At 42.9% G+C, this 16123-nt stretch overlaps 3 non-coding genes across 3 annotated transcripts; all 3 read left to right on the plus strand.

Annotated features, from left to right (window-relative positions):
- The first annotated feature begins 4028 nt into the window (after positions 1-4028).
- Trnas-gcu (transfer RNA serine (anticodon GCU)) lies at positions 4029-4110 on the plus strand. Its single transcript has one exon. It is a non-coding gene; the product is annotated as a tRNA-Ser (tRNA).
- A 4119-nt stretch (positions 4111-8229) lies between these two features.
- Trnas-gcu (transfer RNA serine (anticodon GCU)) lies at positions 8230-8311 on the plus strand. The gene has a single exon. It is a non-coding gene; the product is annotated as a tRNA-Ser (tRNA).
- A 4112-nt stretch (positions 8312-12423) lies between these two features.
- Positions 12424-12505, plus strand: Trnas-gcu (transfer RNA serine (anticodon GCU)). Its single transcript has one exon. It is a non-coding gene; the product is annotated as a tRNA-Ser (tRNA).
- The last annotated feature ends 3618 nt before the right edge of the window (positions 12506-16123 follow it).

Here is a 16123-nt window from a genome sequence, read left to right on the forward strand (position 1 = left end):
GCAGGTTAGTAAAATTTTTAACAGCTTTTCACTTAACTTAGTTCCTTCTGCACGACTTATGGCGTTGCCGGCGCGGCGTACCAGGATTCCTGATGCGACGTGGCGCGTTGAACTGCAGACAGCTCTCCGACGGCTGTTGTGTGTTTGCGTGGCCCGCAATTGCAGGCGCTGCGCCGGCTGCTCCAGCGGACGACTGCGGTGCGGCGAGACTGGCTTCTCGCGATGCCGGCAGCACCGCTAGACTCAGTGCCAGCTCCGTCAATCCAGATGTGTTGTTAATCCAATTGCGTCGTCCACATGCACACGTAACACATTCACTGTTCTATACTCAGTTGCGTGTCGCATTTCACTCGCGAATCCGAATAGTTAAAAATCACTTTCACTTAGTTGATTTCCCGGCCGATGCACCATATGTGGGGCGGCGAGTTATTTCGTGAAATTAAATTTGCTGATAAAATGCTTGCAATACAAATGTTTGAATGTTGAATCAGTTTCAGGCTTTTAGAATGTTGTTAATGCTGTCTTTCGCCGTTCTCAACACTGGCTCTCTATTTACTTTTTTAGCTCCCAGAAAGTGATTTAACAAAACGTAAGCCGGTAATTAGAGTTCCTAGTGCCCACTTCATCTGAGAATACCATTATAGCTGCAGCTTATAGCTCTGAGGAATTAGGAGATTGTTCGGGATTTCTAATCAAAAACGATTTTCCAAAATAGTTGAGTATATTCTGAAATTCACTGATAAAAAACACAAGTATCCCTACAACCTAACTAACAGAGCAGTTCAGAGTCTAATGCGCTGATGCAACTATAAATGTCCGAATTAAATGTTAAAAAGAATGCTCGCCATAATTTGATGAGAATATTTCATCAAACGCCACGCTAAATAATTGGTAGAATGTCTGTCCCGCGACGGCACGTGAAAATACGACAATACGCAAACTGAAGCTAGATAATGAAAATCATCCCAGAATTAATCCTTCACTTGAAATGATTTCATGGTTCCGCGTATCTCTAGTAACTTAATACGGCACCCGAGGCTGTTTGTAGCAGTGATACCGATGCGGCGCGACTCCCGACACAGATGGCGTGTTATTCAGCGTCTGGAGAGAACTGGGGCCTTCCTTCCTCGCGCAGCGCTCTTATATATATAGCCGCGGTGCGGATGGATATATATAGCCGCGGTGCGGACGGCTAAGGGAACGCCTGATCAAATCGGCTCTCCCGACTAGCCGCTGGGCTAGTAACGCCCCACTTCAAGTTACATAATAATTTATAGCTTCTTTTGCTGATGGCCGATGAAGCTCTTAATTTAAACGTGCATTCAGCACGCAGGTAAGTATTGATAATAAAATTTTGACGTGGCAAAGTTAAATATTTTGGGCGAGAGAATTAATTAAATTACACTGCACGCAGTAGATGAGCTCTGAACTGGCCCTTTTGAGATCCGCTATCGCTATAATTTTATAGGTATTTAAAAGAAACTTTTCACATCTTCACAGTCATAGCGGACCTCCAACCTATTTAAATCTAAACATCCTAGCCTTATTTATCAGCCTACTTAATCTATCTTGCTTCCTACAGTTTTGAGACGAAAACCAGAAAATCATGAATTTCCACTAAAGTCTCAATTTGTGAAATCCAAAGTACTATTTTTATTAAATCATTATGAAACATGAATCTAAGTATAAATTTTGAAGTCTCTAGCTCTTTTCTGTTGCGCCAATGATTTTTTTTAGAAAAACGTCCAAATTTCGAAAATAGCTGAAGTTATCGAACTGATATTTAACACACATTAATTTAGTATTATTCCTGACATGCTAGAAAAGTTTTAGGTCATTTGCTTGATTTTTAAGGTATTGCGCAACATTTATGACATCAGAGCTAGTTACAGCAGACTGGCTGGCACACAATGGAAACTGATGTGAATTAACTACAGCGTGAGTAGGCTGCTTCCCTACACCATCCTCGTCGAAGAATTTTACGTAAAGCACCCATTTCGGATCACGCCTTCTACATGCGAAACGCCACTCAGTAGTAGCAATGGAACGTGTAGGTGGCAGATAACATCTGTAAGAAATACGAAACTAAACCGCCTACCAATTGGAAGGACACAACATTCGATAGCGTACGTCTTCCGAATCAAACATCACCTCAAGATATATAAACGAATCGAGGTTTGGCACCATGGCGGTGTTTGGGAACGTTCTGGTTTTCGTCTCAAAACTGAAGGAAGAAAGATAGATTAAGTAGGCTGATAAATAAGGCTAGGATGTTTAGATTTAAATAGGTTGGAGGTCCGCTATGACTGTGAAGTGGAACACGTGAGGCATACTGACCTTACGACTTATCTTGGAAGAAAGATTAAGAAAAGGCAAACCTACGTTTCTAGCATTTATAGACTTAGAGAAAGCTTTTGACAATGTTGACTGGAATATTCTCTTTCAAATTCTGAAGGTGGCGGGGGTAAAATACAGGGAGCGAAAGGCTATTTACAATTTGTACAGAAACCAGATGGCAGTTATAAGAGTCGAGGGGCATGAAAGGGAAGCAGTGGTTGGGAAAGGAGTGAGACAGGGTTGTAGCCTCTCCCCGATGTTATTCAATCTGTATATTGAGCAAGCAGTAAAGGAAACAAAAGAAAAATTCGCAGTAGGTATTAAAATTCATGGAGAAGAAGTAAAAACTTTGAGGTTCGCCGATGACATTGTAATTCTGTCAGAGACAGCAAAGGACTTGGAAGAGCAGTTGAACGGAATGGACAGTGTCTTGAAAGGAGGATATAAGATGAACATCAACAAAAGCAAAACGAGGATAATGGAATGTAGTCAAATTAAGTCGGGTGATGCTGAAGGAATTAGATTAGGATATGAGACACTTAAAGTAGTAAAGGAGTTTTGCTATTTAGGGAGTAAAATAACCGATGATGGTCGAAGTAGAGAGGATATAAAATGTAGACTGGCAATGGCAAGGAAAGCGTTTCTCAAGTAGAGAAATTTATTAACATCGAGTATAGATTTAGGTGTCAGGAAGTCGTTTCTGGAAGTATTTGTATGGAGTGTAGCCATGTATGGAAGTGAGACATGGACGATAACTAGTTTGGACAAGAAGAGAATAGAAGCTTTCGAAATGTGGTGCTACAGAAGAATGCTGAAGATAAGGTGGGTAGATCACGTAACTAATGAGGAGGTATTGAACAGGATTGGGGAGAAGAGAAGTTTGTGGCACAACTTGACTAGAAGAAAGGATCGGTTGGTAGGACATGTTCTGAGGCATCGAGGGATCACAAATTTAGCATTGGAGGGCAGCGTGGAGGGTAAAAATCGTAGAGGGAGACCAAGAGATCAATACACTAAGCAGATTCAGAAGGATGTAGGTTGCAGTACGTACTGGGAGATGAAGAAGCTTGCACAGGATAGAGTAGCATAGAGAGCTGCTTCAAACCAGTCTCAGGACTGAAGACCACAACAACAAACAGTTAAGCGCTTACTTCTCGCAGTCATTTTAACGTATCGAGCCAATAATACCCCCAACTGTAGAGTTTGCTTTCCGTCCGACCGCCATATACGGAAGCGATCTGATAGGGCCTGGCTACATCGCCAACAGCAGAAGCCTCTGGTCTCACAATTCGGCTACGAAGAATGTGGTTTGCTCTTCGAAAGAAACTTGAAAGCAACATCAGCGATGAGGTCAACGAAGGTGACAAATAAATGTTGCGAATCGAGATAATCGCGTCGTTGCAGTAGTTGTTATACTGAATGCGCAGGACATTTCGCATTTGCATTAGACAACGCTACACGACGATTCGGTGCTTATTTCTGCAGTAAGTAAGTGGGCCGACTACTTTCCTCCGATCGGATACCGACGTGGACGGATGCCATCATTAAATGATTCACGAGTGGGAGCTTGGTCAGCTGCACTGCAGCAGGACGTTACAGCGTTGACACCAGCCACAGTACGATGCGTTTTGGAATCGACAAACGACTTCTTTCCGTAAGGACTAGCGAGGGACGCAGTTTCCGATGCATCAGACGAGGTGGCCGAGTGGTTAAGGCGTTGGACTGCTAATCCAATGTGCTCTGCACGCGTGGGTTCGAATCCCATCCTCGTCGAAGAATTTTACGTAAAGCACCCATTTCGGATCACGCCTTCTACATGCGAAACGCCACTCACTAGTAGCAATGGAACGTGTAGGTGGCAGATAACATCTGTAAGAAATACGAAACTAAACCGCCTACCAATTGGAAGGACACAACATTCGATAGCGTACGTCTTCCGAATCAAACATCACCTCAAGATTTATAAACGAATCGAGGTTTGGCACCATGGCGGTGTTTGGGAACGGTGGTTTCTCACTCATAGTTAAGTGCTTACTTCTCGCAGTCATTTTAACGTCGTTGTTGTTATATTCTTCAGTCCTGAGACTGGTTTGATGCAGCTCTCCATGCTACTCTATCCTGTGCAAGCTTCTTCATCTCCCAGTACCTACTGCAACCTACATCCTTCTGAATCTGCTTAGTGTATTTATCTCTTGGTCTCCCCCGACGATTTTTACCCTCCACGCTGCCCTCCAATACTAAATTGGTGATCCCTTGATGCCTCAGAACATGTCCTACCAACCGATCCCTTCTTTTGGTCAAGTTGTGCCACAAACTCCTCTTCTCCGCAATCCTATTCAATACTTCCTCATTAGTTATGTGATCTACCCATCTAATCTTCAGCATTCTTCTGTAGCACCACATTTCGAAAGCTTCTATTCTCTTCTTGTCCAAACTATTCCATGTTTCACTTCCATACATGGCTACACTCCATACAAATACTTCCAGAAACGACTTCCTGACACTTAAATCTATACTCGATCTTAACAAATTTCTCTTCTTCAGAAACGCTTACCTTGCCATTGCCAGTCTACATTTTATATCCTCTCTACTTCGTCCATCATAAGTTATTTTGCTCCTCAAATAGCAAAACTCCTTTACTACTGTAAGTGTCTCATTTCCTAATCTAATACCTCAACATCACCCGATTTAATTCGACTACATTCCATTATCCTCGTTCTGCTTTTGTTGATGTTCATCTTATATCCTCCCTTCAAGACACCATCCATTCCATTCAACTGCTCTTCCAAGTCCTTTGCTGTCTCTGACAGAATTACAATGTCATCGGCGAACCTCAAAGTTTTTATTTCTTCTCCATGTATTTTAATACCTACTCCGAATTTTTCTTTTGTTTCCTTTACTGCTTGCTCAATATACAGATTGAATAACATCGGGGAGAGGCTACAACGCTGTCTTACTCCCTTCTTAACCACTGCTTCCCTTTCATGTCCCTCAACTCTTATAACTGCCATCTGGTTTCTGTACAAATTGTAAATAGCCTTTCGCTCCCTGTATTTTACCCCTGCCACCTTTAGAATTTGAAAGAGAGTATTCCAGTCAACATTGTCAAAAGCTTTCTCTAAGTCTACAAATGCTAGAAACGTAGGTTTGCCTTTCCTTAATCTTTCTTCTAAGATAAGTCGTAAAGTCAGTTTTGCCTCAGGTGTTCCAACATTTCTACGGAATGCAAACTGATCTTCCCCGAGGTCGGCTTCTACTAGTTTTTCCATTCGTCTGTAAAGAATACGTGTTAGTATTTTGCAGCTGTGGCTTATTAAACTGATTGTTCGGTAATTTTCACATCTGTCAACACCTGCTTTCTTTGGGATTGGAATTATTATATTCTTCTTGAAGTCTGAAGGTATTTCGCCTGTTTCATACATCTTGCTCACCAGGCGGTAGAGTTTTGTCAGGACTGGCTCTCCCAAGGCCGTCAGTAGTTCCAATGGAATGTTGTCTACACCGGGGGCCTTGTTTCGACCCAGGGCTTTCAGTGCTCTGTCAAACTCTTCACGCAGTATCGTATCTCCCATTTCGTCTTCATCTACACCCTCTTCCATTTCCATAATATTGTCCTCAAGTTCATCGCCCTTGTATAGACCCTCTATATACTCCTTCCACCTTTCTGCTTTCCCTTCTTTGCTTAGAACTGGGTTTCCATCTGAGCTCTTGATGCTCATACAAGTGGTTCTCTTATCTCCAAAGGTCTCTTTAATTTTCCTGTAGGCAGTATCTATCTTACCCCTAGTGAGATAAGCCTCTACATCCTTACATTTGTCCTCTGGCCATCCCTGCTTAGCCATTTTGCACTTCCTGTCGATCTCATTTTTGAGACGTTTGTATTCCTTTTTGCCTGCTTCACTTACTGCATTTTTATATTTTCTCCTTTCATCAATTAAATTCAATATTTCTTCTGTTACCCAAGGATTTCTACTAGCCCTCGTCTTTTTACCTACTTGATCCTCTGCTGCCTTCACTACTTCATCCCTCAAAGCTACCCATTCTTCTTCTACTGTATTTCTTTCCCCCATTCCTGTCAATTGTTCCCTTATGCTCTCCCTGAAACTCTGTACAACCTCTGGTTCTTTCAGTTTATCCAGGTCCCATCTCCTTAAATTCCCACCTTTTTGCAGTTTCTTCAGTTTTAATCTACAGGTCATAACCAATAGATTGTGGTCAGAGTCCACATCTGCCCCTGGAAATGTCTTACAATTTAAAACCTGGTTCCTAAATCTCTGTCTTACCATTATATAATCTATCTGATACCTTTTAGTATCTCCAGGGTTCTTCCATGTATACAACCTTCTATCATGATTCTTAAACCAAGTGTTAGCTATGATTAAGTTGTGCTCTGTGCAAAATTCTACCAGGCGGCTCCCTCTTTCATTTCTTAGCCCCAATCCATATTCACCTACTACGTTTCCTTCTCTCCCTTTTCCTACACTCGAATTCCAGTCACCCATGACTATTAAATTTTCGTCTCCCTTCACTATCTGAATAATTTCTTCTATTTCATCATACATTTCTTCAATTTCTTCGTCATCTGCAGAGCTAGTTGGCATATAAACTTGTACTACTGTAGTAGGTGTGGGCTTCGTATCTATCTTGGTCACAATAATGCGTTCACTATGCAGTTTGTAGTAGCTTACCCGTACTCCTATTTTCCTATTCATTATTAAACCTACTCCTGCATTACCCCTATTTGACTTTGTGTTTATAACCCTGTAGTCACCTGACCAGAAGTCTTGTTCCTCCTGCCACCGAACTTCACTAATTCCCAGTATATCTAACTTTAACCTATCCATTTCCCTTTTTAAATTTTCTAACCTACCTGCCCGATTAAGGGATCTGACATTCCACGCTCCGATCCGTAGAGGGCCAGTTTTCTTTCTCCTGATAACGACATCCTCTTGAGTAGTCCCCGCCCGGAGATCCGAATGGGGGACTATTTTACCTCCGGAATATTTTACCCAACAGGACGCCATCATCATTTAATCATACAGTAAAGCTGCATGCCCTCGGGAAAAATTATGGCCGTAGTTTCCCCTTGCTTTCAGCCGTTCGCAGTACCAATACAGCAAGGCCGTTTTGGTTATTGTTACAAGGCCACATCAGTCAATCATCCAGACTGTTGCCCTTGCAACTACTGAAAAGGCTGCTGCCCCTCTTCGGGAACCACACGTTTGTCTGGCCTCTCAACAGATACCCCTCCGTTGTGGTTGTACCTACGGTACGGCTATCTGTATCGCTGAGGCACGCAAGCCTCCCCACCAATGGCAAGGTCCATGGTTCATGGGGGGGGTCATTTTAGCGTATCGAGCCAATAATACCCCCAAATGTAGCACAACTGTCGCCTTTCGACAGTTTGCTTTCCGTCCGACCGCCATATACGGAAGCGATCTGATAGGCCCTGGCTCCATCGCCAACAGCAGGAGCCTCTGGTCTCACAATTCGGCTACGAAGAACGTGGTTTGCTCTTCGAAAGAAACTGGAAAGCAACATCAGCGATGAGGTCAACGAAGGTGACAAATAAATGTTGCGCATCGAGATAATCGCGTCGTTGCAGTAGTTGTTATACTGAATGCACAGGACATTTCTCATTTGCATTAGACAACGCTACACGACGATTCGGTGCTTATTTCTGCAGTAAGTAAGTGGGCCGACTACTTTCCTCCGATCGGATACCGACGTGGACGGATGCCATCATTAAATGATTCACGAGTGGGAGCTTGGTCAGCTGCACTGCAGCAGGGCGTTACAGCGTTAACACCAGCCACAGTACGATGCGTTTTGGAATCGACAAACGACTTCTTTCCGTAAGGACTAGCGAGGGACGCAGTTTCCGATGCATCAGACGAGGTGGCCGAGTGGTTAAGGCGTTGGACTGCTAATCCAATGTGCTCTGCACGCGTGGGTTCGAATCCCATCCTCGTCGAAGAACTTTACGTAAAGCACCCATTTCGGATCACGCCTTCTACATGCGAAACGCCACTCAGTACTAGCAATGGAACGTGTAGGTGGCAGATTACATCTGTAAGAAATACGAAACTAAACGCCTACCAATTGGAAGGACACAACATTCGATAGCGTACGTCTTCCGAATCAAACATCACCTCAAGATTTATAAACGAATCGAGGTTTGGCACCATGGCGGTGTTTGAGAACGGTGGTTTCTCACTCATAGTTAAGTGCTTACTTCTCACAGTCATTTTAACGTTGTTGTTGTTATGGTCTTCAGTCCTGAGACTGGTTTGATGCAGCTCTCCATGCTACTCTATCCTGTGCAAGCTTCTTCATCTCCCAGTACCTACTGCAACCTACATCCTTCTGAATCTGCTTAGTGTATTTATCTCTTGGTCTCCCCCGACGATTTTTACCCTCCACGCTGCCCTCCAATACTAAATTGGTGATCCCTTGATGCCTCAGAACATGTCCTACCAACCGATCCCTTCTTCTGGTCAAGTTGTGCCACAAACTCCTCTTCTCCCCAATCCTATTCAATAATTCCTCATTAGTTATGTGATCTACCCATCTAATCTTCAGCATTCTTCTGTAGCACCACATTTCGAAAGCTTCTATTCTCTAGTTGTCCAAACTATTTACCGTCCATGTTTCACTTCCATACATGGCTACACTCCATACAAATACTTTCAGAAATGACTTCCTGACACTTAAATCTATACTCGATGTTAACAAATTTCTCTTCTTCAGAAACGCTTTCCTTGCCATTGCCAGTCTATATTTTATATCCTCTCCACTTCGACCATCATCAGTTATTTCGCTCCCCAAATAGCAAAACTCCTTTACTACTTTAAGTGTCTCATTTCCTAATCTAATATTCTCAACATCACCCGATTTAATTCGACTACATTCCATTATCCTCGTTTTGCTTTTGTTGATGTTCATCTTATATCCTCCCTTCAAGACACCATCCATTCCATTCAACTGCTCTTCCAAGTCCTTTGCTGTCTCTGACAGAATTACAATGTCATCGGCGAACCTCAAAGTTTTTATTTCTTCTCCATGTATTTTAATACCTACTCCGAATTTTCCTTTTGTTTCCTTTATTGCTTGCTCAATATACAGATTGAATAACATCGGGGAGAGGCTACAACGCTGTCTTACTCCCTTCTTAACCACTGCTTCCCTTTCATGTCCCTCAACTCTTATAACTGCCATCTGGTTTCTGTACAAATTGTAAATAGCCTTTCGCTCCCTGTATTTTACCCCTGCCACCTTTAGAATTTGAAAGAGAGTATTCCAGTCAACATTGTCAAAAGCTTTCTCTAAGTCTACAAATGCTAGAAACGTAGGTTTGCCTTTCCTTAATCTTTCTTCTAAGATAAGTCGTAAGGTCAGTTTTGCCTCAGGTGTTCCAACATTTCTATGGAATCCAAACTGATCTTCCCCGAGGTTGGCTTCTACTAGTTTTTCCATTCGTCTGTAAAGAATTCTGTGGCTTATTAAACTGATTGTTCGGTAATTTTCACATCTGTCAACACCTGCTTTCTTTGGGATTGGAATTATTATATTCTTCTTGAAGTCTGAGGGTATTTCGCCTGTTTCATACATCTTGCTCACCAGGCGGTAGAGTTTTGTCAGGACTGGCTCCCAAGGCCGTCAGTAATTCCAATGGAATGTTGTCTACTCCGGGGGCCTTGTTTCGACCCAGGGCTTTCAGTGCTCTGTCAAACTCTTCACGCAGTATCGTATCTCCCATTTCGTTTTCATCTACATCCTCTTCCATTTCCATAATATTGTCCTCAAGTTCATCGCCCTTGTATAGACCCTCTATATACTCCTTCCACCTTTCTGCTTTCCCTTCTTTGCTTAGAACTGGGTTTCCATCTGAGCTCTTGATGCTCATACAAGTGGTTCTCTTATCTCCAAAGGTCTCTTTAATTTTCCTGTAGGCAGTATCTATCTTACCCCTAGTGAGATAAGCCTCTACATCCTTACATTTGTCCTCTGGCCATCCCTGCTTAGCCATTTTGCACTTCCTGTCGATCTCATTTTTGAGACTTTTGTATTCCTTTTTGCCTGTTTCACTTACTGCATTTTTATATTTTCTCCTTTCATCAATTAAATTCAATATTTCTTCTGTTACCCAAGGATTTCTACTAGCCCTCGTCTTTTTACCTACTTGATCCTCTGCTGCCTTCACTACTTCATCCCTCAAAGCTACCCATTCTTCTTCTACTGTATTTCTTTCCCCCATTCCTGTCAATTGTTCCCTTTTGCTTTCCCTGAAACTCTGTACAACCTCTGGTTCTTTCAGTTTATCCAGGTCCCATCTCCTTAAATTCCCACCTTTTTGCAGTTTCTTCAGTTTTAATCTACAGGTCATAACCAATAGATTGTGGTCAGAGTCCACATCTGCCCCTGGAAATGTCTTACAATTTAAAACCTGGTTCCTAAATCTCTGTCTTACCATTATATAATCTATCTGATACCTTTTAGTATCTCCAGGGTTCTTCCATGTATACAACCTTCTATCATGATTCTTAAACCAAGTGTTAGCTATGATTAAGTTGTGCTCTGTGCAAAATTCTACCAGGCGGCTCCCTCTTTCATTTCTTAGCCCCAATCCATATTCACCTACTACGTTTCCTTCTCTCCCTTTTCCTACACTCGAATTCCAGTCACCCATGACTATTAAATTTTCGTCTCCCTTCACTATCTGAATAATTTCTTCTATTTCATCATACATTTCTTCAGTTTCTTCGTCATCTGCAGAGCTAGTTGGCATATAAACTTGTACTACTGTAGTAGGTGTGGGCTTCGTATCTATCTTGGTCACAATAATGCGTTCACTATGCTGTTTGTAGTAGCTTACCCGTACTCCTATTTTCCTATTCATTATTAAACCTACTCCTGCATTACCCCTATTTGACTTTGTGTTTATAACCCTGTAGTCACCTGACCAGAAGTCTTGTTCCTCCTGCCACCGAACTTCACTAATTCCCAGTATATCTAACTTTAACCTATCCATTTCCCTTTTTAAATTTTCTAACCTACCTGCCCGATTAAGGGATCTGACATTCAACGCTCCGATCCGTAGAGCGCCAGTTTTCTTTCTCCTGATAACGACATCCTCTTGAGTAGTCCCCGCCCGGAGATCCGAATGGGGGACTATTTTACCTCCGGAATATTTTACCCAACAGGACGCCATCATCATTTAATCATACAGTAAAGCTGCATGACCTCGGGAAAAATTATGGCCGTAGTTTCCCCTTACTTTCAGCCGTTCGCAGTACCAATACAGCAAGGCCGTTTTGGTTATTGTTACAAGGCCACATCAGTCAATCATCCAGACTGTTGCCCTTGCAACTACTGAAAAGGCTGCTGCCCCTCTTCAGGAACCACACGTTTGTCTGGCCTCTCAACAGATACCCCTCCGTTGTGGTTGTACCTACGGTACGGCTATCTGTATCGCTGAGGCACGCAAGCCTCCCCACCAACGGCAAGGTCCATGGTTCATGGGGGGGGGGGGGGGTCATTTTAACGTATCGAGCCAATAATACCCCCAAATGTAGCACAACTGTCGCCTTTCGACAGTTTGCTTTCCGTCCGACCGCCATATACGGAAGCGATCTGATAGGCCCTGGCTCCATCGCCAACAGCAGGAGCCTCTGGTCTCACAATTCGGCTACGAAGAACGTGGTTTGCTCTTCGAAAGAAACTTGAAAGCAACATCAGCGATGAGGTCAACGAAGGTGACAAATAAATGTTGCGCATCGAGATAATCGCGTCGTTGCAGTAGTTGTTATACTGAATGCACAGGACATTTCTCATTTGCATTAGACAACGCTACACGACGATTCGGTGCTTATTTCTGCAGTAAGTAAGTGGGCCGACTACTTTCCTCCGATCGGATACCGACGTGGACGGATGCCATCATTAAATGATTCACGAGTGGGAGCTTGGTCAGCTGCACTGCAGCAGGGCGTTACAGCGTTAACACCAGCCACAGTACGATGCGTTTTGGAATCGACAAACGACTTCTTTCCGTAAGGACTAGCGAGGGACGCAGTTTCCGATGCATCAGACGAGGTGGCCGAGTGGTTAAGGCGTTGGACTGCTAATCCAATGTGCTCTGCACGCGTGGGTTCGAATCCCATCCTCGTCGAAGAACTTTACGTAAAGCACCCATTTCGGATCACGCCTTCTACATGCGAAACGCCACTCAGTACTAGCAATGGAACGTGTAGGTGGCAGATTACATCTGTAAGAAATACGAAACTAAACGCCTACCAATTGGAAGGACACAACATTCGATAGCGTACGTCTTCCGAATCAAACATCACCTCAAGATTTATAAACGAATCGAGGTTTGGCACCATGGCGGTGTTTGAGAACGGTGGTTTCTCACTCATAGTTAAGTGCTTACTTCTCACAGTCATTTTAACGTTGTTGTTGTTATGGTCTTCAGTCCTGAGACTGGTTTGATGCAGCTCTCCATGCTACTCTATCCTGTGCAAGCTTCTTCATCTCCCAGTACCTACTGCAACCTACATCCTTCTGAATCTGCTTAGTGTATTTATCTCTTGGTCTCCCCCGACGATTTTTACCCTCCACGCTGCCCTCCAATACTAAATTGGTGATCCCTTGATGCCTCAGAACATGTCCTACCAACCGATCCCTTCTTCTGGTCAAGTTGTGCCACAAACTCCTCTTCTCCCCAATCCTATTCAATAATTCCTCATTAGTTATGTGATCTACCCATCTAATCTTCAGCATTCTTCTGTAGCACCACATTTCGAAAGCTTCTATTCTCTAGTTGTCCAAACTATTTACCGTCCATGTTTCACTTCCATACATGGCTACACTCCATACAAATACTTTCAGAAATGACTTCCTGACACTTAAATCTATACTCGATGTTAACAAATTTCTCTTCTTCAGAAACGCTTTCCTTGCCATTGCCAGTCTATATTTTATATCCTCTCCACTTCGACCATCATCAGTTATTTCGCTCCCCAAATAGCAAAACTCCTTTACTACTTTAAGTGTCTCATTTCCTAATCTAATATTCTCAACATCACCCGATTTAATTCGACTACATTCCATTATCCTCGTTTTGCTTTTGTTGATGTTCATCTTATATCCTCCCTTCAAGACACCATCCATTCCATTCAACTGCTCTTCCAAGTCCTTTGCTGTCTCTGACAGAATTACAATGTCATCGGCGAACCTCAAAGTTTTTATTTCTTCTCCATGTATTTTAATACCTACTCCGAATTTTCCTTTTGTTTCCTTTATTGCTTGCTCAATATACAGATTGAATAACATCGGGGAGAGGTTACAACGCTGTCTTACTCCCTTCTTAACCACTGCTTCCCTTTCATGTCCCTCAACTCTTATAACTGCCATCTGGTTTCTGTACAAATTGTAAATAGCCTTTCGCTCCCTGTATTTTACCCCTGCCACCTTTAGAATTTGAAAGAGAGTATTCCAGTCAACATTGTCAAAAGCTTTCTCTAAGTCTACAAATGCTAGAAACGTAGGTTTGCCTTTCCTTAATCTTTCTTCTAAGATAAGTCGTAAGGTCAGTTTTGCCTCAGGTGTTCCAACATTTCTATGGAATCCAAACTGATCTTCCCCGAGGTTGGCTTCTACTAGTTTTTCCATTCGTCTGTAAAGAATTCTGTGGCTTATTAAACTGATTGTTCGGTAATTTTCACATCTGTCAACACCTGCTTTCTTTGGGATTGGAATTATTATATTCTTCTTGAAGTCTGAGGGTATTTCGCCTGTTTCATACATCTTGCTCACCAGGCGGTAGAGTTTTGTCAGGACTGGCTCCCAAGGCCGTCAGTAATTCCAATGGAATGTTGTCTACTCCGGGGGCCTTGTTTCGACCCAGGGCTTTCAGTGCTCTGTCAAACTCTTCACGCAGTATCGTATCTCCCATTTCGTTTTCATCTACATCCTCTTCCATTTCCATAATATTGTCCTCAAGTTCATCGCCCTTGTATAGACCCTCTATATACTCCTTCCACCTTTCTGCTTTCCCTTCTTTGCTTAGAACTGGGTTTCCATCTGAGCTCTTGATGCTCATACAAGTGGTTCTCTTATCTCCAAAGGTCTCTTTAATTTTCCTGTAGGCAGTATCTATCTTACCCCTAGTGAGATAAGCCTCTACATCCTTACATTTGTCCTCTGGCCATCCCTGCTTAGCCATTTTGCACTTCCTGTCGATCTCATTTTTGAGACGTTTGTATTCCTTTTTGCCTGTTTCACTTACTGCATTTTTATATTTTCTCCTTTCATCAATTAAATTCAATATTTCTTCTGTTACCCAAGGATTTCTACTAGCCCTCGTCTTTTTACCTACTTGATCCTCTGCTGCCTTCACTACTTCATCCCTCAAAGCTACCCATTCTTCTTCTACTGTATTTCTTTCCCCCATTCCTGTCAATTGTTCCCTTTTGCTTTCCCTGAAACTCTGTACAACCTCTGGTTCTTTCAGTTTATCCAGGTCCCATCTCCTTAAATTCCCACCTTTTTGCAGTTTCTTCAGTTTTAATCTACAGGTCATAACCAATAGATTGTGGTCAGAGTCCACATCTGCCCCTGGAAATGTCTTACAATTTAAAACCTGGTTCCTAAATCTCTGTCTTACCATTATATAATCTATCTGATACCTTTTAGTATCTCCAGGGTTCTTCCATGTATACAACCTTCTATCATGATTCTTAAACCAAGTGTTAGCTATGATTAAGTTGTGCTCTGTGCAAAATTCTACCAGGCGGCTCCCTCTTTCATTTCTTAGCCCCAATCCATATTCACCTACTACGTTTCCTTCTCTCCCTTTTCCTACACTCGAATTCCAGTCACCCATGACTATTAAATTTTCGTCTCCCTTCACTATCTGAATAATTTCTTCTATTTCATCATACATTTCTTCAGTTTCTTCGTCATCTGCAGAGCTAGTTGGCATATAAACTTGTACTACTGTAGTAGGTGTGGGCTTCGTATCTATCTTGGTCACAATAATGCGTTCACTATGCTGTTTGTAGTAGCTTACCCGTACTCCTATTTTCCTATTCATTATTAAACCTACTCCTGCATTACCCCTATTTGACTTTGTGTTTATAACCCTGTAGTCACCTGACCAGAAGTCTTGTTCCTCCTGCCACCGAACTTCACTAATTCCCAGTATATCTAACTTTAACCTATCCATTTCCCTTTTTAAATTTTCTAACCTACCTGCCCGATTAAGGGATCTGACATTCAACGCTCCGATCCGTAGAGCGCCAGTTTTCTTTCTCCTGATAACGACATCCTCTTGAGTAGTCCCCGCCCGGAGATCCGAATGGGGGACTATTTTACCTCCGGAATATTTTACCCAACAGGACGCCATCATCATTTAATCATACAGTAAAGCTGCATGACCTCGGGAAAAATTATGGCCGTAGTTTCCCCTTACTTTCAGCCGTTCGCAGTACCAATACAGCAAGGCCGTTTTGGTTATTGTTACAAGGCCACATCAGTCAATCATCCAGACTGTTGCCCTTGCAACTACTGAAAAGGCTGCTGCCCCTCTTCAGGAACCACACGTTTGTCTGGCCTCTCAACAGATACCCCTCCGTTGTGGTTGTACCTACGGTACGGCTATCTGTATCGCTGAGGCACGCAAGCCTCCCCACCAACAGCAAGGTCCATGGTTCATGGGGGGGGGGGGTCATTTTAACGTATCGAGCCAATAATACCCCCAAATGTAGCACAACTGTCGCCTTTCGAC

Source organism: Schistocerca cancellata, chromosome 2, assembly GCF_023864275.1.
Source record: "Schistocerca cancellata isolate TAMUIC-IGC-003103 chromosome 2, iqSchCanc2.1, whole genome shotgun sequence".
Lineage (NCBI taxonomy): Eukaryota > Metazoa > Arthropoda > Insecta > Orthoptera > Acrididae > Schistocerca > Schistocerca cancellata.